This window comes from Phyllostomus hastatus, unplaced genomic scaffold (assembly GCF_019186645.2).
Source record: "Phyllostomus hastatus isolate PE091 unplaced genomic scaffold, TTU_PhHast_1.1 phas_contig_58, whole genome shotgun sequence".
In the NCBI taxonomy this organism is placed as follows: Eukaryota; Metazoa; Chordata; class Mammalia; order Chiroptera; family Phyllostomidae; genus Phyllostomus; species Phyllostomus hastatus.
The window spans coordinates 29,878,217-29,899,442 of record NW_025333916.1 but is presented as its reverse complement, the minus strand read 5'-3'; the positions used below and the strand labels follow the sequence as shown (position 1 = coordinate 29,899,442).

Sequence of the window (21,226 nt, the reverse complement as noted above, 5' to 3'; positions counted from 1 at the left end):
GGAAATGAAAATAAATAAATGATGATTGCAAATGATGATTGCAAATTTCTGCATCAGGAAAAAATGTACACCTTTACTTTTTTGTTCAGTAAAAAGTAAAATTGGTGATTCTTCAAATGAAAATGCAATGTTTCTCACCTGAAATCCCAAACTTGTAAAAATAAATTACAGAGTGACTCTTTAATTATAAAAGATTTGGCTTTTTATAGTGGTTCCTCCAATAGCTCCAGCTCCCTAGAAGAATTGATTATATAATCACCTGCCCAAAAAGCATCCATATGTCACTTTTAAAAACAAACATATATTTCAATATAAATAAGACATAGAGCATTTATATCCTTGACTAAGATCTCTTTCCTAAAGAAAGCTTTGAAATTCTATCATATTTATTCACTCATGTATTCCAACAAATATTGATTAAGTCCTAATACATGGCAGCCACAGTACTAGTCCTGAGGATGCATCCTGAGCTCCTGACACTCTTTTTCTTCTCCACGGCTTCCACCCTCTTTGTGTCCCAGGCAGTGGGTGAAATTGTAGGTCCAAAGCATCAGGCAAGGGAATAATTACATTAGGATGGTAAGGAATGCCCTTTAAGGAGAACACAAGTTGATGCCATGGTAAACAGTCCAAGGAAACTAAGTCAGAGGCTGAGGAACATTCACTCATGGAAACTGACCTAAGCAGAGCTTCTCAAAGCCTGGGCCTTGGACTGGCAGCATTGGCATCAGCTGTGAACTTAAAGATACAAACTACTGGGCCTTGACCCTGACCTACTGAGTCGGAATCTCTGAAGATGAGGTTCAAGAAATTGTGTTTTCATAATACTTGGTGCTTTGTATGCATGTTAAAGTATGAGAACCACTGTCCTGAAGTTAATCAGGCAAAGGCCCCTTACAGATTTTCTTTCAAATTCTAATAGTATCGCCAATTGAGTTCTATCACATGCCCGTGATATCTCTAGTAATCTTCAAAATCACACAAGCATCTCACAACCAAGTCATTTATGCAAAGTTCCAACTCAGGGAGAAAAATAGCAAATTCTCAGAATAATCAAAAGGGAAAATATTTGGACGGGTAATTTTAGGAAGCAGCTATGGATCACTATGTACAATAATGAAGTTGAGCAATTAGGTTTGGAAAGCCACAGCACAGAAAATAATTAACCCACAAAGTAATCATCTTGTAAGTCCCAAAGCTAATGATTAAAATAAACCTGAAACAAATGATTGTTTAACTTTTAAGCTGTGCTTGTTTTAGCCACAGCGTAGTTCAGGTGTGAGCTCCCGGGAATTCTTCCTGCCTGCCGAGACTGGCTTCAGGACAAGGGTACGCTTCCATTCCTCTGCCTGTCCTTCCCTGGGGAAGGCTGCTTGAGGATCACAAGATGCCACCACTCCAGGGTGGGTTGAGGAAGTTGGCTGGGCTGTTCAGCCATGCCTGGCACTGGAGCGCAACAAACCCTGGAATTTAGTTCACAGCTGGGGTGGGCTTCAGCCATATTGAATCCTATATAACCTTGGAGGCTGAGATTGTTGCTTCGTTTTTATGCAGCTTGCTTTGCACTTTTGTTGGCGGTTTATTATTGCAAAGCATGGTGTTCCCCTCCCCCACTTGCCTCTCCACCTAAAGAAGTGAATTAATAACTAGGAAATGAAACAGAAATGAGATCTAGGGCCCGAGCTTCTGAATGTCACTGTGAGCAAACAGCAGTGGAGAGAAAAGGTTCCTTTCCATCTTTATGTGCAGTGCTGTCTGTGCATTGACTTGTTTCCTGACACATGAGCCATGGCTTGAAAGGAATTCAGGCCCCAGCAAATTTTGCATTGCGCTTCAATGTGGCCTCTGGGATTGAATAAGGGCAAATCTATTATACTGTTGCCATGGAGACCCTGGCACAACTGCTGATAAAGAGTGTCTGATGTTTGGTAGGCCTCGTAGCATGGTACATACCATTTAAAGGACGGTGTGTGTGTGTGTGTGTGTGTGTGTGTGTGTGTGTGTGTGTAGCATGCATGTGTGGATCTGTAAGAGAGCAAGTGTGCCTGTGTGGGTGGGTGGAGTGGCTGGGGGAGGCGGGGTGGAGACGGGGTACAGTGGGGAAGGAAGGGAGGCTGGTGTGCCATCTCATGAAGGAATGTTCTGTGTTTTCAGAAAGAATTTGTAAATACTTTCTTGCCTCTGTAAAATGAATTCTGCCTTCTAAGAATCTACACCTGAAACAGAGGGGGGCAGCAGAAGATACACAGACACTCCCCTTGGTCTAGCAAAATGAGTCTTTAATTCATCCGAAAGAGAATTAGGCTAATACAATAAAAGTGAAAATGTGCTCTTTTGCATCCTTTGATGAATGCTGCCTGCATTCAGCTGTCTGTCTGAGGATCAATAGTGGGCCTGTAAGGATTGCCAGCGTTTGCTAAAGCGGACCAGCAAGATGATGGATTTTAATCATTAAAATGATTTTATAACCACGAAACAAAGAAGGCTGATCGTCCTTTCACATGCATAATCTCAGTTTCGCTGTTATTGATTTTGCCAGTCCTAAATTCACTTCCTGTCTTGAAGGCAAATCTCACTCTCCCCAAATTCCATCCCACACATCCATTTCTGGCTCTCAGTGATTGATATGAGCAACTTGCGTCTTTCTATTGGTGCCCTTTTCCCCATTAGTTCCAGACCTGGAGAGGGATGGCACATTAAGCCTGAGCCAAGCCTCCTGGTTGGAGTGGTTTGAGGCGAGACATCTCCGGCAGAATCACCTACAGTAAGCAAGCTTTAGAGCGCGAGGCTCTAACAATGGGAGGCCGGGCAATCTGCGACAGTTGATAGGATTATTATTATTACCGAGTGCAAAAAGCTTCTGCTTTCTTTTCTGCTGCTTTGCAGACCTCATAAGGCCTCTCTGTGATTTCTGCATAGTTAATTTGTCAGTTTATAAATTACCACATTATGTTAACGCTGAATGCTTCAAAACACAAATATATGCACAGAGGGCTTGAATATTTGAAGTGTTTTAGTACTATGGGGAAATAATTTTGTTGTCAAGCTGTGGCAGATATAGAACTGCTAGGGGATACATGGCCATTTCATCAGGACTGTGTCGATGATGGCCTGTGAACATCCAAGGGGGAAAATCATCTTTTATCACTATTGTGTACCGTGCCGGTCCAGATGGAGGATAAAACATGCATGAGTTGCCCGCAGCTCTGAAAATAATTATACTCATTTGCCAGAAATGTAGAAAGTGCATCCAACCAAGTTACCACCCATCATAGTGACACTCCGTTTGCATACTGATGAAGTTTAAAGCCAGAGACAATGGTGTTGGTATCAATACCGAAGGGGGGGCTGGGCACCACCAGTGCCAGTAGGATTAATAGCGCCATCATTTTATATTATGCAGCATTTCACTTATGCCGCATATCAAAAGACTACTGCCTCTGAGGTTCACCTCACTGTTATAAGATTACAGTTTGCTTTAAGACTCCAAACATTAGCATGGCTTCTTTTCAGGTTCTGCAAATGAATGCAAAAATATCTGTGTTCAATAAAACACCTAGAATGTAATTATGGGTAAATATATTTGGATGCTATCATAAGTGCTTGCTGGTGTTCATATGTGTTTGTGAGTGTGGGTGGGCGTACACGTACCCACTACACACTTATGATTTGGGAAGAATGCAACGGAATATGAGAAGATGTTATGTGCATGCTGAGTCCTGGTTACTACTGCAGAGTAATTGATAAATGGGTTTTTAAAATGTAGAAGGAGAATGAATACAAGTAGGACCCAAGAGAATAATTCTTTATATTGCAATCAGCTCAGCTTATATGTACTTGCCTTAATCGTAGAAATCAGCAATAAAAAACATAGACTTGGTTATTTAATCCTTACTGAGTAAAAGAGAATGTATTGTAATGACCCTCTAAAATATTACAAAATATTAAATTATTTTGATACACCTCTCATTTTTAGACAACTATAAAATAACCCATGCAGCCATTACCAGAACACTAATAGATTTCTTTAAATTTCGGAATCCAGCAAATGCACATGTATGAAACAGGAGGAGGCACTTTTTCTCATGAAATCCTGGATTCTCATAGGTGTTCCACAGTTTGAAAATAGCCCAATCAGGATATTGTCACAATGCTTATTTTTAAGTAATGATTTTAATTAAACCCTCCAAAAAGGAAACCATTCTGCACCTCTCTGACATGGTCTGAACTCTGATGATTACCTAAGCACAGTTTCCCATTGTACCCTGGTGTCACAGGGGCAAGGATAACAGTTTCCATCCCATCATAGGAGAGAGAGGCTAGCCTTCTCTCTGCACAGCTTCAGTGTAATCAGAGGGCGGATTTTATGCTGTAAAATTACAATAGAATAGCCAAGGAAAAAGTACAGTTTTTGGCAGAAGTGGTTCAAAGACAAGAACATAATGCAGAATCCAACAGAATAAATCTTTTTATATAGCAATGAACATAGATTTTCCCACCTAACTGGGGCAGACTGGACCAACACAGTTTTTACAGGTTTTGTAGTTTAGCTTCCCTTAGAATGGTCTTTAAAGCATGGAAGGAACAGGGAATCCTCATGACTCAATGATACATGGTTGGGAGAGAATGAGGCAAGTAAGCTAAACCTGGAAGGACTCTGACAGGAGTAGATGGCAGAATGTGCTCTTGGTATATCAAGCTTAGAAAGAGGCAGATCCACCTTCCCTTTCCTCTGATGGTGTATTTATTGGCTCTGAGAACACTGCAGGGACAGCACGAAAGACCTTCAGACAGTTCTGAAACTGTCAAGATCCAAATTTTTGGAGAGTCCCAGAAAGTCTCAGTGGGTCACAAACTTCTCAGAAAAACAGATGACATAGGTTTTAAAAGTTCATGAGAAATTAGACCGATTTTCTATTTTTCAGCCCATTGTTATCTATCAGTTATCACATGCCTCAAGTTCTTCTTCCCAGGTTTCAGTTCTCAAAGGAAAAGCAATGAAAAAAGAGGCCGATAGACACACACATGCACAAACATGAGACTTTGTCAGGAAGGGAGGCTTGATGGGAACGGACATTTAGAGAATGCTTTACCATGTGGCGTATACATCTTATGTTAAAAAATTAAAGAAGGATAAATTAGAGTGATTTAAATGCAAGTCTGTTTGACTTCTAAGCCCACCCTGATTGTATTATACCAATGTGGGCCAGGCCTTCAACAATGTGTACTAATATATAAAAAAATACATAAAGAGCTGAGTACCATGAGATGGGGCAGGTAAGGACCTCTGAGCTAATACAGAAATGAAATAAAAAAGAAATAGGAGGCAGTATCCACAAATAAGTGATCTTGGTAATAATAGCAATTAAATATTAGAATGCTGAGGGTGCTCCAAGTGTAGAAGTAATCAGAGCCTTTGATGACAAAACCCTTTGGGGGATAAATAAATGTGGGCATAATTTTCCCTACATACTCAGGTGAAGCACCAAACTGTCCTGTTGAAAGCAAATAGTCCTTTCTTTACCGTATTGACAGTCTCATTGTGTCAGAGAAGGTGTGGAAAACAAAGAGGAGCTCTTCTCCCGCCTCTCCCCCTTTGCTTCCTGAACAATGCAGTTCTAAAGCCTTTAGGTCTACGAATGCCAGAAGAGGCACACTGGTGTGCCGCAAGAATTTTTAAAACATGCAGTACCTGACTATTTAGTGAGGGATGCTGACCTCTCTTCCTTTAGATCGTCAAATGAAAAATTGACAACACCCAACTCAACAGTAGCTGTCTGGTGTGAATAAATCAAGATTATACCTGTTTTTTGTCAGATCAACAAAAAATACATTTTTTGGTGTGCCACACAATTTTAATAATTAGTGTATGTGTGCCAGGAGGAGAAAAAGGTTGAAAATCTTTGTTTTAGGTGAAAGTAGAGCAAGGTTGGCATCTACTCCAAAAGAAGGGGGCTGGGGGAGCCACAGTAGATATCAGAGCTTGAGTGGACTGAGGATGGTGTAGACAAGGGTGGCCTGACCTAGGGTGTCAGAGACTGAGCAAGGTTACAAGTGTGGCCACACGGAGAATTGGTCCAGTGGGGGAGTCAGAGCCCAAGTGAAACGAGGAGGGCATCCACTGAGAGCAGGACAGTGTGACACAGTGGGTGAGAATCTCAGCAGAATGAAGTGGGTATGTCCATGTGAGGTGGCCCAGCATGGGCGGGTAGAGCCTGCTTAGTGTTGCAGGCTGTCTATACAGAAAGGTGACCGAGGGGATGGCATGGGGGTGACAGAGTACACACAGGGAGAAATGGTGGTAGAAATCATAATTTGGTTACATATAGGACTGTTGCTCAAATAGGAAATATATCGAGGATAATGAGAGCCAGATTGTTTATGGTTAGAGAAGGGCATTGCAATTGGAAAGTAAGAAAACTTGAACAAGTTTTGTGGTGTTGGTTTTGAATAGAAGATATCAGTGTGACTCATGGTTTTCAATGTATAAAAGTGGATATAGAAATAAATATACATGTAGATATACTCCTAGGCACAATTCGCTGTGAGAACTTGGAAACAGTACCAATCCAACAGGGATGAGTACACCTACTGCCTAGATCTTGGTTTCTAATACCCTTCTCCACTCAAAGGAGCCTGACTCCTTGGAGAAATGGCTGATTCCAGGGCTGGGGCAGAGGAAATGCAAGATGAGCCTGTAGCATCTCATTTTTCAGAAAGGGCAAATGAGTCACAAAGAGATTAAGGTAACTTGCTCAAGTCACATGTCTTGTAAAATTGCTTTGTTCCACGTGGATGAGACAACTCTAAAAAGTAAGAGGAAAAAATTAACATCTAGAATGGTTCTGCACTCAAATTATTTGACTAATATCTTTAAGTTCCAACTCCTCTGTAAAGAAACAGAAAGGGGAAATCAGAGATGACACATTATGACTGAGGCTTATGCAAGAGCAACAACACGGAACTCCCATTAGGACATTGGGTCACATAGGAAAACTATCAAATAAAATGTTTAAGGTATTTACTTATATGCCACTCTTCATGATTTTCGCACTTTGACTAACTACACAAACAGGCCCCAACCCTCATCACCTGGGGTAAGGAGGGCTGCTCTACCCCTCGGTCAAGTCTGTCGCCACTGCAACAAAGTCTGAGAGCACATCAGTCAGTTCTGGCTTGTCAGGGATGAGATGTAAGGGAACCTGAGTGTTTTCTGCGTCCTGACACCCAACAGCTGAGAAACCTTGTCTGAACCCTTCACCAGTTTGTGGCTTTCTCTCTCTGTAAAGTAAGGGACTTGGCCCTGAGAATCTGTAAGGTCCCTGTGAATCTTCACATTTCATTCTATTTTTCTCTCATTGAGGGAGCTGAATAAGCCTTAAGAAATTCATCCAATGGTTAGTTTTAGGCTAATGTGTTCTGCTCTATTGATGAGCTGTGTCCAAGCCAAGATGGCTGATTAGTTAATCAGGATCCCACAGCTCCTGAGTGGACCTCAGGCCTGGATGCCTGTCGCAGGGCCATATGTGAATGATGAATGAAGTGACACGCTAAAGATTGCAACTGGGTACCACCGGCATAGGCTGTTAAAGTTAAGGCAGCATGAGTCAGCTTTCCTGGCTTCTGCCTTTTTATTTAGATTAAAATTCGGTCTCACCCTTTTCCTCCTCCCCCCACCCCCCCATTTGGAAAATGTATGAATGCCTTTATCTCATTCAGATGGCCAGGCACACTATGAATACCATTGTATTTCATAGTCTGTGGATCCAGAGCAGGTATTTTAAGCATGAACTTTAAAATTTTTTGAAACAATTACAAGCTTACAGAGAAGTTGCAAGTAGAGTACAGGGAATTTTTTCATGAACCATTTGAAATACACACTATAGTGTTTGGGGATAATGAGGTATCAGGCTGGCAATTCCCACCCCGCACCCCCAAATCATAAGGTTTTTAATAAGAATTAAATGAGTTGGTATATGTGATAGACAAAATAATGCTCCCCCCTTTATCCAATATGGAAAGGGGAAAAAGCCTAGAATGAACTTTGTAAAAATGGTTTGGAATTGGAGATATCAGTATAACTGACTTGTGGTTTTAATATATAAATAGATATAGAAAGGAATATAAATGTGACATATACTCCTTGGCTCTATCCACTGTGTGGCACATACCTAGTGCCCAGATCTTAGTTTCTACTATCATTTCCCAGTAAAAGGACCAGGGACCCCTTGGAGAAGTGGTTGATTCCTGAATGGGGCAGGAAAAGTATAAGATGAGCCCAAAGAATTTTGTGCCAAAAGCAAGGGTTTGCTCAAAGAATGACTGGGTATATCAAGCCAATTTGAGGGGGATACTACTGGCAAAACTGGCGGCAATTTGTGCCTCAAAATAGTTAAAGTAGCATATTAAAACTCCTGAATAAAGTGGGACATTATGAGTCCTTACAGAGATAAATAAAGAATGAATGAATTGAAAGTTGAATGAGGAACAGGGTATTTCCATAGCTTTAAAGTATATCCGCACAAAATATTTATGAACTGTGAAGGGAAAAAAAAGTAGCTTTACAGTGGAAAAGTCCTTCAGACTCCACCTTAATTAAGCGATCCAGATGAATATCATCAGTAGTGGGACAAATAAAACTGCAATATCTGACCAAGTGCACTGAAAGGAACACAGCATGGCTTCATCCCTTGTATGATATTCCTTGAATAAAAGAAAGAGAGAACATTAGAAAAATTCATAATGAGGAAAGACAGATTGGAAGTCTGTGTTTCTAACTGCCTTACTGCATCATTCTGATGCACACCAGAATTTAAAGGCCACCAGACTCAAAAGAGACATGTCACAGACCCAGGTTTACAAACCTAAATTGGTGGTAACCATTCACAGTGTGAGACATCCAGCACTAAGCTGTATATTTAAATTCTCATTAGTGTCAAGTTCCAGTACCTTGATGTTATAAAACTTTCACTCAGTGGAACCAGCCTCTGAATTTACAAGGTTATCTGTGCTTACACCTTGTGAGCCAGTACTAGAAAAACCTAAACTAAGGAGGTCAACCTGTCAGTGACAGAAGAAAACAGACTGGTCACCTACTACCACAAATCACTGAAAGGTAGACATCAGTAGAAAGGCTGCTGCCAAACACAGAAAAATACCCCAAAGCAATGAGAGATCACTTCCAATGTCAATGAGGACATTCACAAGGGTCACCCAAAACTCCAGAGGCAGGGTTTCACAAAGATGCATGGCTGAAATCCCATTTAACGAGACAAACTACAGGGGCCAGCAAAAGTAGGTTTACGGTTGTGAGTACGTGAAACAGAGTTTATTTGTGTCTGATGATTTATTAATTATAGTGTTATTTATTGGAATCACAACTGTAAACTTACTTTTGCCCACCCCTGCATATATCAGAAATGAGATGCCTTAATTGCAAAATGTCTAGTCAGATCACAGCAGATAAAAACACAAGTCTTCTTCAAAGAAAAATTCTCAAGAAAGAATACAAAGAAAGTAGAAATGAAGTTAATGTATTCTAAATCCACAACTAGGAAAATATTTGGCATTTTCAAGTGTCAGAGGAGGAGCACTAAATGTGTAAGTAAGAGCCTAATAATGAACTTGAGGCTGAACCTGGTTTTGAGGCACTAGTGAGGCTCAGGTTTTTAGGATGACAGAAGCAAGGAGACTTGACGTTCAGACATCACCACCAAATCTAGTTTAAGCTCCCCCTTTATTTCCCATTGAATTTCCTTTTACTCTTCAGATGTGGAAGAACTGAGCTCATCACAATCAAATAACCCCACCAAAGCTTTCCTAACATGAAGTTATGTAATGAGTCTTTTTAGCCTGCACAATGCTTTTTGCCTTAAAGTCTTTTTTTGTCGGCAATCTCCACAGGCAGATAATCTGCATCTATAGCTCATTACCATTATTCTGATGATAATGTTACATCTCATCAATTACTGGAGAGCAAGGTCAAATTTAGCAGCCAAATCTCTCCTTTTGTGAAGCCATCAAGAGCATATCTACCCTCCCTGCAAAAGCTTCCATGCTCACACTCTTTCTCTCTCTTTCCCCTCCTTCCTCCCTCCCTCCCCTCTCTCTCCACCTCCTCATCCTGTCACAGCATTGCTAGTTACAGAATCCTGCCTGATTTAAGCCCTGATTAATTTATTCCTTTTCACTTTCCTTTGAGAAAGGACTAGCAAGAATGGGTGAGAAACTCGGAGACATAAAGAAGGGGAAGGATCTGCACATAACAGAGAACTGATTGTCTGATTTTATAAGTAGATATTGCAAACTATAGGTATGTGGTTCTGATGAAATTTTAGTTCATGGGTTGGTCCTTTTTGATTGAGACTATGATTTTATAAACCACACCACTGAGATTTCTTTTCTTTATGTTTTAAATTATTTTTATGGATTATGCTATTACAGTTGTCCTGACTTCCCCACCTCTGTCCCCCACCACCCAGCACCCCCCACTCCCTCAGGCAATCCCCCCACCATTGTTCATGTCCATGGGTCACGTGTATAAGTTCTTTGGCTACTCCATTTCCTTACTGTACTTTATATCCACATGGCTGTTCTCTAACTACCCATTTGTACTTCTTAATCCCTCAACTCTTCACCCAGTCCATGACACCACCCATCCAGAGTTTTATTAAAGAAAATTTTCACAGCCAAGCAAATAAAACAAACAAAAAATATAAAACAATTAATGTTTTTAAGATTCCCTTTTATTTCTGGAATTTGGCTTTGTTACAGAGCGGTCAGCCAGTCTAAAGTTCTCAAAAGTTGTTTCAGTTCCAGAAGAAACTCACCTGCAAAGTCTACATTGATGTGTGAATCTTTAACAATTGGCTCAGGTTTTAGATTTCTTTATGAAAACTTTCAATTCCACAATTCATTTACTCAATTTAATTTCTAGAATCAGTAAGCAAAACTTCAACTTCATAAACACAGCTGTACTTGGCAAACAAACTTAACAAGATAAAAAGGATCTGTTTAATCACTTTCCAGAATGTATTTATAAATTAACCTTGCTTCTGAGTAGCTAGAATTAAGTTAAACCAACAAGTACTCTCTTACATTTGATCTTATTTTCTTGAGGTACTGAGCTTTGCAGAAATACAAAACTCCTGGAAGATGTAGAACTTCAGGTAGGCTGCCACCAACCCTTGAATCTCTCGAGTCTATGCTGTCAAGTGCATATAGATTCAAACCATATATCTTCCTGGTCATTTTTTTTAATGACCCTCTTTATCCACAAAATTATTTTGCCTTAAAGAGTAATTTATTTGATGTAATATAGCCACAATGGCTTTCTCTTGCTAAGAATTTGTCTAATAAATCTTTTCTCATTACTAATTTTCAGACTTTCTATACCATTGTGTATAGGTGTCACTTACACAACTGATTTTTAAATCCAATCTGAGCATCTCAGCCTTTTTTTAACATTGTTAAGTTTAATCCATTCATATTTATTATGATTATACACATTTGGTTTCATTTTCACCATGTTATTATTATTATTATTTTCTGCTTTCAGCCAGCCATATTATTACTTTGCTTGTTTTCCACAATACACCTTTTTTGAAGTGTAGTAAACATGAGTAAACATGTTAACATGTTATGTTTACTCATATTATGTATGTGTCAGAATGTCACATTCTATCCACCATATTTCTTAATTACTCTTTTCTATTTTCTGTCTCTTTATATCAGTATCACTCACAATGACCCACTTGTGGAATTTGATTTCCTATCCTCACAACTTTAGGCTCTGTGGTAGCAGTTCTGATTCCTGGAGGGTGACTCCTGGCACTACAGGGCGCAGTAAGAGTACTGCCATACTTCACACTGTGGCTGCCACTGGGCCACTTACTGTTTGTCATGTCAAGAGACCAGTCAGCAAGGGAAGGACTCACCACTCCTGCAGGGGTAATTTACACTGATCATTAGGAGGAGGTACAGCTGCTGTTACACAGAGAAGAAAGGGAAGAATATATTTCACAGTCATTGAACAATTGGGTCATCTTTTGACATTCTGCTGCCCAATTTGGATGGTTAATACATAAGTGCAGCATCTTATCCTTATGGAAACTGGTTGTGCTCTTAAAACTAGTTGCAGCAGGGACTGTTAACTTTCTCCACTAACTTTTCTTATACAAAATTCCTCCAGAAATGAGACCAACCAGAAACCTGATGATGCTCCTCCTGAATGGGACAAAGTTACTACAAATTGCAAATGGAAATAAACCGAGCAGTCCGAGGGTGGACTATGTATGGTAGATGCTGATCTCTCATCAGAGTCCCCATCTCCCATCTCCAGTTCCAGGACTGAGACACTCATTTCTTTGTTGCTAGGTGCATTGGCTGCTGATGGTTCATGTCTGAGTCTCTCTGGGAATTATCTTTGGCCAAAGGGGCCATCTTTCCCAAGTTTATAAACTCTTCTCAGGGGCAACTTGTATCCAGTGACTAGTCGATGTTGGGTATAAAGGCCCAGTCTTATTGTTTCAATTTGGGATACTCTTAAGGGCCATCCCAGCTCGAGAGATTTTTGTGGAATCAGCTGAGGTTTTCATTGTAACTGTATCACTGTATCTCCTTCTGCCTGATCCTTCTTTCACTCCCTTAATGGTGTCCCTAGATGTTCTCCAAATAACTTCCTGCATACAAATCTCCATATCTGAATCTGCTTTCAGGAGATTCTACAAGACATTATCTTTTTCAGATAATACTTCTATTATCATGGGTTACTGGGTACCCAACCTTCTGTTCTTGTATCTACATCTTGGATTATAAACTCATCTTGAATGGTAATTTTCCTATGAAAATCCTGTGTGGCCTAGACTGTGGAAGAATCACTCCATAGAGATTTTCTGTTCACTTCTGCCAGGTACCGCAGGGATATCACTGTCCCAGGACTAATTTTTATGTAAATTTCTAATCTTGACAGTCTCAAATCATGACAGAAGTATATATTCTAACTCCAATACAGCATGAGGCAGAAGCTGATATTTTTATTTTTCTGAGAATATTTTTTCTTTTCCATAGTCCAGGAATAGCAAACTTTATCAACTCCCTATTAAGGTGGGCAGATCTTTTTTCTATTCCTGTCATTACTGATGTTACATCCCTTTGAACATCCCAGCTTCATGAAAGGGTATTAGTTCCCATTCAGTGTCTCATAAGACCCATGACCTTATATCCTAGCCTAATTGTGTGTTAAAACCCAAACTACATACTAGGTATTACTGAATTTGATAATCACCCATGGGAAAGCTTTAGGATCAGATCCGAAGCTTATAGCTCTTAGTTTCAGGAACCTTGAGATTTCCATTTATTTTTTGCAAATTGATATGCATGAATATGATTTTTAACATATTACCAGAATCTGAAACTACCACTAAGTAGCTGAATGTTTCCTGGAGCTAGGTTTTAGTAAGAAATTGAAATCATGAGGACACTGACCTTGGAACTGAAATGGAGGAAATGATATAACTAAGAAGAAAATGAAAAAGTCAAACTATCTTTTTCATGCTCAGGATGGGTCCTGATTGGCTAGGCATTGATGTGATAAATACTGATGTAGAATGGTAGTGGACTTCAAGTATCGCCCTCATGGAACTGTGAGTTCCTTGTGGGCAGGAACGTGTATTGTTTGCTGTTATATCCCCAGCATCTTGTTCATATTTGGCACACATTAGATGTTCAGTAGGTACTTGTTGATTAAATTAATGAATTATTGATAAAGCAGTACTGTGCAAAATGATCAGATATTAAAAATTAGAAGCAAGAATATGGTATAACACTACATGAACACTAGTCTAAGGAGAATAATAAAAAATAATAGGAAAGGAAAATGTGAACTGAGTTATCATATTCATTCTTCCCAATGTTCTGCCAACAGATACTTATTGAGTATATGTTATTACTCTGGCACTATGCTAGGCATGGAGAATGTGATGGTGTGCAAAATGAAATATATTCTTTCTGTCCATAGAGAAATCTGGGGGAAGCAAATATTTGAAAAAATATTTGAAAAAATGAAAACACTAACAAGCAAAAAGCAAGTTTAAAGAACAGTTGACCAAATGTTCTTTTAGCCTAGGAAAATCTCTATTTTTACCTATTGTTTCAGTGTAATTCTTTTTTCTTTTTTACTTTTTTTATAACAATCTTTTTTTTAAAGAGTATGTGTGTATTTTTTGTTAAGATTTTATTTATTTATTTATTTATTTATTTATTTATTTATTTATTTAGAGAGGGAAGGGAGGGAGATAGAGAGAGAAACATCAATGTGCGGTTGCTGGGGGTCATGGCCTGCAACCCAGGCATGTACCCTGACTGGGAATCGAACCTGCAACACTTTGGTTCACAGCCCACACTCAATCCACTGAGCTATGCCAGCCAGGGCTTTTTTTTTTTTTTTTTACTTTTTAAAAAAATATTTTTATTTTAATTGTTGTTGAAGAACAATTTTATATCTTTTACTCCCTCTATGTAATTCTTTTAAAATATATTTTATTGATTATGCTATTACAGTTGTCCCATTTTCTCCCCTTTATTCCCCTCTGCCCTGCTCACCCCTCTCACTTGCATTCCCCCACCTTAGTTCATGTCCATGGGCCATACATATAAGTTCTTTGGCTTCTACATTTCCCATACTATTCTTAACCTCACCTTATTTTCTACCTATCATTTATGCTACTTATTCCCTGTACCTATTTCCCCTCTCTCCCTCTACCCCTCCCTGCTGATAACCCCCTATGTGGGTTATCACATGTGATCTCCATCTATGTGATCTCCATTTCTGTGATTCTGTTTCTGTTCTAGTTGTTTGCTTAGTTCATTTTTGTTTTTATTTATGTTCAGTTGTTGATAGTTGTGAGTTTGTCATTTTACTATCAATATTTTTGATCTTCTTCTTTTTCTTAAATAAGGCCCTTTAACATTTCATATAATAAGGGCTTGATGATGCTGAACTCCTTTAACTTGACCTTACCTGGGAAGCACTTTATCTGTCCTACCATTCTAAATTATAGCTTTGCTGGATCGAGTAATCTTGGATGTATGTGTTTGCCTTTCATGACTTTTAATACTTCTTTCCAGTCCCTTCTTACCTGTAAGGCTTCTGTTGAGAAATTAGCTGATAGTCTTATGGGAGCTCCTTTGTAGGTGCCTCCTGCCTTTTCTCTTGCTGCTTTTAAGTTTCTCTCCTTATCTTTAATCTTGGCTAATGTAATTATGATGTGCCGTGGTGTGTGCTTCCTTGGGACGCTCTGAACTTTGTGGACTTCCTGGAAGTCTATTTCCTTTGCCAGATTGGGGAAGTTCTCCTTTATTATTTTTTCAAATAAGTTTTCAATTTCTTGCTCTTCCTCTTCTCCTTCTGGCACCCCTATGATTCAGATGATGAAATATTTAAAGTTGTCCCAGAGGTTCCTAACCTCTTCATTCTGTTCTGTTTGAATGTTTATTTCTCCCTTCTGGTCCAAACCATTGATTTCAGTTCCAGTTTCCTTCTGTCACTGTTGGCTCCCTGTACATTTTCCTTTATTTCACTTTTCATAGCCTTCACTTTTTCCTCTATTTTATGACTATATTCAACCATTTCTGTGAGTATCCTGATTACCAGTGTTTTAAAATGTGCATCTGGTAGTTTGTCTATCTTTTTATCACTTAGTTGTATTTTTTCTGGAGATTTGATTCATTCTTTCATTTGGGCCATTATTTTTTTGTCTCAGTGTGCCTGTTACATAGTAAGGGGCGGAGTTTTCGGTATTGGCCAGAGTGGGGCAACCCACATCACTGTATGTGGGGGAGGGTTCTGAAAGGGAACAATGCTGCTTGCTCAGCTCTCAGCTGGCTTTCAGTCACTTTCCCCACTACTCACAAGCAAATTGGGCCCTTCTGTTCCTAATTCCTGGGTGGGTGGTTTTGTGTACATACTAGGGCCCTGTGAGTCTCTTCAACAAACTCTCCTGTGAGGCTGGGAGTTTCTCCCGCTGCCTCAACCCCCACAGGTTTTTTTCAGTCAGAGGTTTTGCAGCTTTATTTCTCTGTGCCGGAACCCTGGGTTGCGTGGTCTGTCTCAGTTCCTTCCAGTTTATCTGCACATGAATATGGGACTGCCCAGTCCTCCAGTGCTGCCTTGCATGAGTCCTCTCCACCCCAGCTGCCAATCTCCACCCTGCCTACTGGTCTGATATATGTTTCTTCTTTAACTCCTTCATTGTTGGACTTCCATACAGTTTGATTTTCTGGCAGTTTTGATTGTTTTTGTTTTTAAATTTGTTGTTGTTCTTCTTTTGGTTGTACAAGGAGGCAAAGTGTATCTACCTACACCTCCATCTTGGCCAGAAGTCTGGTGATCCCAGTTTAATTGTTAATGGGACCCCCATTCACTCTCAGAAGTGTCCCAGTTTGGATCGTCATCCTGGCTATGACTGAGAGGTATTTGTTGTTAATAAGGTCACAATGGGAAGAATTGCCTACTTGGGGAATAGAGAAATGGCTTTCTTGGGTAAGGCAAGACTGACCTGAAAAATGAAGGATGGAACACACAGGGTATATGCTTGTGTCCGGGTGCCAGTGGGGAGAGCCTGACAGACAAATAGAATAGTATGTGCAAAGTGAGGACCATCAAGAAATCAACATAAGATCTTTGTGGCTGGAGTATCAAGGGCAAGAGGTTCCCATAAGGGAAGGTGGCACCAGGCCATGCAGGCCTTGTGGGCATTTTATGAATTTTGGAGTTTTTTCCTTTATCCTTTAATCAGGAATGGAGGTGGAAAAGTTGGGGGATGTAGCATTTTGTAAAGATTCCCTTTGTCTATAGTATAAAACAGCTCTGACAAATTTCAGGAAACTAGTTAGGAGACATGATCGTAGCCTGAAATAGAATGAGGGTACAGATGAAAAGAAGTGAATGGATCTGAGATGAATCTAGAAGGCAAATGAACAGAATGTGTTGATGGATTGGCTGTGGAGAGAGGGGAATAGAAAAATATCTAGAATAAATTTCTAGCTTATGCACTTGGATGGATAGCTATGCAATTCATTGAGCTAAGGAATGCAGCTAGTATTAAGATGTGGCATGTTTATCTATCCATACATGCATTTACCTCTTTAGGGAACCAACTCATTCAATTCAGTTCATTGACACCTGGTACAAAGCAGACAAAGATGTTTTCTTTGAAATTTCATGAAGGGTATCAAATGCACACATGTCTTTTTTACCTGTGATACTTTCAGCTGCAAATAATAGAAAACTAGAAAACTCAGGTAAAAATTGCTTAAACAATGAGGACTTTCATAAGTCCTAAATTGAGGAGCTCCAGCTTGGCCGATTCAGTGGCCCTAATGATATAAAAAATGTTGTTCTTTCCATCTTTCTGCTCTCCTGTCATTAGTCAGTTGACTTTTCCTTGACTAGTACCCTTTACTGTTGCAAGATTATTATCCCAGTTCCAAGCACCCACAGCTATAACAATGTTCAGCAGCAGAATGACTATTTTCCCCTACATGTCCCTTTTTCCCTTGGAAATCTTTCCTAGAAACCCTCCAATAAATTCCTTCTCACATGTTAGTGCGTAAAGTGATGTCACATGTTCATTCCTAAGCAAGAACTGTCAATAGAAATGGATTGCCATGACTTGTCCAGTGAGGCACATGGCCAGGTGAAAGAGGGTGACTTGCCAAACAAATGTGGGGTTTTGTTTACAAACAAAGGGTGAAATGACTGTGGAATAAACAACCAAGGTGTCTGCCATATCTGTAGAGCAGAGGAGTATTAGTATTGTCTTAGGAATGGTTCAGGGTTGTTTAGGAGACTGACACAAAAGAAATATCCTTGGAAATTGGAGGAGAAGAAATGTTTTCAAGACCAGGAAAGGCTTTAAGGCTTGTATCACTGAAGGTAGAACCTGAGGTCTGAAATTACTCTTAAAAGAATACTAACATAAATCCATCTTCACCTTTTTTTAAAAAAAAATTTTATTGATTATGCTATTACAGTTGTCCTAGTTTTCCTCCCTTTTTCCTCCTCTACCCAGCACCCCCACCTCCTCCAGCATTCCCCACTCCTTTGTTCATATCCATGGGTCATGCATATAAATTCTTTGGCAACTCCTTTTCCTATACTTGCTCTTAACATCTCCCTGTCTGCTCTACAAGTACCAATTTGTACTTTTTAATCCCTTTGCCTTTTCCCCCATTCTCCCAGATCTCCCTCCCACAGGCCACCATCCCAATGTTTTCCATATCTATGATTCTGTTTCTGTTCTGCTTGTTTGCTTTGTTTGTTTGGTTTTTTTAGATTCAGTTGTTAATAGTTGTAAATTTGTTGCCATTTTAATGTTCATAGTTTTGGTCTTCTTTTTCTTAGATCAGTCCCTTTAACATTTCATATAATAATGGTTTGGTGATGATGAACTCCTTTAGCTTTACCTTGTCTGAGAAGTACTTTATCTACCCTTCCATTCTAAATGATAGCTTTGCTGGATAGAGTAATCTAGGTTGTAGGAACTTGCTCTTCATCCCTTTGAATACTTCTTGCCAATCCCTTCTGGCCTGCAAAGTTTCTGTTGAGAACTCAGCTAACAGTCACATGGGAACTCCTTTGCAGGTAACTCTCTTTTTATATTGCTGCTTTTAAGATATTTTTTATCTTTAACCTTTTGCATTTTAATTATAATGTGTCTTGGCATGGCCCTCTTTGCATCTATCTTGTTTGGGACTCTGTGCTTCGTGGACTTGAATGTCTATTTCCTTCACTAAATTGGGGAAGTTTTCTTTCATTATTTTTTCAAATAGATTACCAATTTCTCGCTCCCTTTTCTTTCTGGCACTCCTATGATGCAGATGTTGGAATACTTGAAGTTTCCCAGACATTCCTATATTATCCTCAATTTTTTGGATTCTTTTTTCTTCTTGCTGTACTGGTGAGAAATCTTTTTCTTTCTTATATTCCAAATCATTGATTTGATTTTCAGCTTCATCCACTCCAATGCTGATTCCCTGTAAATTGTTCTTTATATCACTTAGTGTCTTCTTCATTTCTGATTAGATCATTTTTATGGTGTTAAAGTGCCCATTGAGCTCCTTGAGCATCCTTATCACCAGTGTTTTCAACTCTGCATCTGATAGATTGCTTATTACCATTTTGTTTAATTCTTTTTCCTCGAGTTTTGTTCTGTTCTTTTATTTGGCCAGCCTTCTTTGTCTCCTCCTTTTGTCAGCCTCCATGTGTTTGTATCTATGTATTAGGTAGAGCTGCTTTGATGCCATGTCTTGGTAGTGTGCCCTAATGCAGAGTCCAGTGTCACAGTCTCTCCTATCACTCCAGCTGGGTACTAAAGGTGTACTCTTTGTGTGGGCTGAGTACTCCCTTCTCTTCTAGGTGAGTCTTCATTGCTGTCAGGAGGTTAATGGGAGGGATCTACCCAATCCAGATAGCTGGTAGGACTAGCTGTGACCCCTGGCCAGCAACCACCTCCATCTGTGGCTTATAGAGGTGGTTGGGTGGTGCTTCAATGTGGTCTGTAACCATCTGCTGGGTGTGCAGGCTCTGCAGTTTCCCAGATGATGCAGTCCACAAAGTCAGCCTCCACCTGCGTTCTGCCTGGGGCCCCTTGGCATAAGTGATAAAGTGATCTGCAGATGGCTGCTGCTAGTGCTGGGCCTGGGACCACTCAGTAAGAGATACAGGGTCTGGGCTCAGCTGTTGCTTGTTTAAGAGGATTTAGGAAGGTCTGAAGCCTGTGCCTAGCCCAGCTCATTATATGGAAAAGCCAGTGTTATCAGCTTGAGTGGACCCATAAGTTGGATGGGGCAGAATCTTATGTAATTGTTGGGGGATGCTTACCATGTGAGCCTGGTTGGTGGAGACTCAGATATGGTGCTGCCACACTGTGGATCTGTTTCGGGGAGTGCTCAGAAAAAGTACAGTGGCCATTGTCTGCAGTTCTATCTAGGAGGAAGCTGTCCCCCAGCTTTTGCCCTGATACCAGATACTTCAGTTCCTCCCATATGCCAGTGGTGCCCTTCAAGGTACTGCCTCAGTGCTAAAGCCCAGAAGGAGTGAGTCTGAGTAAGTCCTTGTGCAGGGCTCTCCAAGAGGAGATGCTTGAGAATCCTGTAGTTTCTTCTGCCTACCCCCCTCCCCACTGGTTTTTATAGCTTGTAGTTATGGGGAATTATCTATCTTCCTGGCACTGGAGCCCTGGGCTGGGTGGTCTGGTGTGGGGCTGGGATCCCTCACTCCCGTGATATCCCTCTGTTTTATACCCATCACACGTGGGTTTGGGACCAGCCCATTCCGAGTCTCTGTGTCTTTGCCCCTCCATCCCTCCTACCTGTCTGGATGAATGTGGTTTCTTTAATTCCTTAGTTGTTGTACTTCCATCCAGCTTGATTTTCTGATGGTTCTGAGTGATATTCGTTCTATAGTAATTTTGCTGTAGTTTTGTTGTGGTTGTTCAAGGAGGCAAACCATATTTACATATGCCTCCATCTTTCCAACTTCAAGTCTTTTTTTCCAGTGATTTCAGGCATCCTCTCAGCTTTCCTGAATTCCTCTGGTCATATAAATACTGTTTCTTGTTTTGCCTAAGCTTCACTGAACTGAGAGAAGAATGGTTGAATAGTGTTTTTCATAAAATACTAGAAATATTTGTTACATAGCTCTGGCTTAATCCTAGCCTGACCTGTTTCTGTCATTACTGCTTTTGCCAGTTTTTTGAGTTGTCAGGATAATAATTTATCCATCTTGTTGTCAGATTCACAGCTAGTTTGCCTGACTCTAGGGGAATCTAAATGATTATTACTACACATGGTGTACAACTTATATTTTAAATGCATTTAATTCCTAATACCCTCCACCTGCCACACCTCACATCCAAAGACGTACTCATAAAACTACTGTTGTGGAACCATGTTCCCTATTGTAGAAACCTTCACCACCTACCATAGATCAGTTTCCCTCTAGTTTCTTTTAAATGTTCACTGAAATGACTGGCAATACTCACTGACCACAGTTACTAAATCAGTCCCCAGGCTCTCCAGGCCCAGAGCCCTCCCATGTTTCCACATTCCCTCCATCCTCACAACTCTCTGAATTTGCTTTACAAGGCCAACCAGAAGTTATTTTGCATGATTACTAATTCATCCCCTTCTGCTTTCCCCCTTACAATGGAGCTCTCCCAAGGTT

The 21,226-nt window shown here is 40.1% G+C and overlaps 1 long non-coding RNA gene across 2 annotated transcripts in view; it reads left to right on the top strand.

Annotated features, from left to right (window-relative positions):
• The first annotated feature begins 1,260 nt into the window (after window positions 1-1,260).
• LOC123824750 overlaps window positions 1,261-21,226 on the top strand; it is a 52,057-nt gene continuing 32,091 nt past the window's right edge. For both annotated transcript variants that reach the window (XR_006786743.1, XR_006786742.1), the window contains exon 1: window positions 1,261-1,329. This is a non-coding gene — a long non-coding RNA (uncharacterized LOC123824750). The remainder of the gene's footprint in view (window positions 1,330-21,226) is intronic.